We start from the raw sequence: 894 nt of genomic DNA on the forward strand, positions 1-894 counted from the left end.
ACTGCAGCCTTGCGTGTGGCCCCGCTGTTGCTGGTCACAGAGCCAGAGATGGAGCATGCGAGTTCCCAAAATGCACAAACAGCCCAGAGTTTGCACTGGGAAAAGAAACTCACACAAGTGGCTTTGGGAAGAGCAGGAGCCTCCCTGGGGCCGGGCAGATGCGGGGCTGAGGGGCGTGTGGAGATGGGTGGCTGCTGCTTCTCTGAGCGCAGGGCAGCAGCGGGGACATGGCCTTGCCGTGGCTCCTGGGAGCACTCCTCGCCAACCAGCTGCCAGTGGGACACAGCAGGAGGATGGACGGCCGTGTGGCAGAGCCAGCCTGGGGTGGTTGGGCTCTGGCTGGAGGGTTTCAGCCCTGAGCACCCAAAACCTTCTCGGGGGCGGCTGGAGCAGTTTCTGATGCTCAAAGGTCCTCCCCTCTCCTCCTGCGTTTTGCCGGGGCCTCGCCATGCCTCGTGCCGTGCTCTGCTCTGGCTCCTCTCAGCCGGCCCCATGCCGGTCTCACACTGCTCTTCTGCTTTTCGCAGCAGTGACCCACGGGTGTCAGGGCTGCAGCTTCGCCCCTTTTCCTCCCATGGCTTCCTTCCTCCTTCCGGAGGCATCATTGGAGTTTTGCTTCCTTTTTCTTTCCCCCCGGTGCAGGGGGGACACGACCGCGGCCCCACTCCGGCTCCGGCTGTCTCAGGGCTGTTGGCGCTGCCCTGGTGAAGTGCCAGCGCCGGACCTCGGTCTCTGCCAAGAGGCAGCAGCTGAGCAGGACGGGTGCAGGAACTGCCACGGCAGTCTTGCTTCAATTTAAAACAGAGGTGATCGCCCCGGCCGTGGGGCGCCCCGGGATGGGAGGTGGTTTTGGACGCACGTTGCAGCTGTGCTTGGATGCAGCCAAGTCCCTCC

This window comes from Pygoscelis adeliae, unplaced genomic scaffold (assembly GCF_000699105.1).
Source record: "Pygoscelis adeliae isolate BGI_AS28 unplaced genomic scaffold, ASM69910v1 Scaffold619, whole genome shotgun sequence".
Taxonomy (NCBI): Eukaryota; Metazoa; Chordata; class Aves; order Sphenisciformes; family Spheniscidae; genus Pygoscelis; species Pygoscelis adeliae.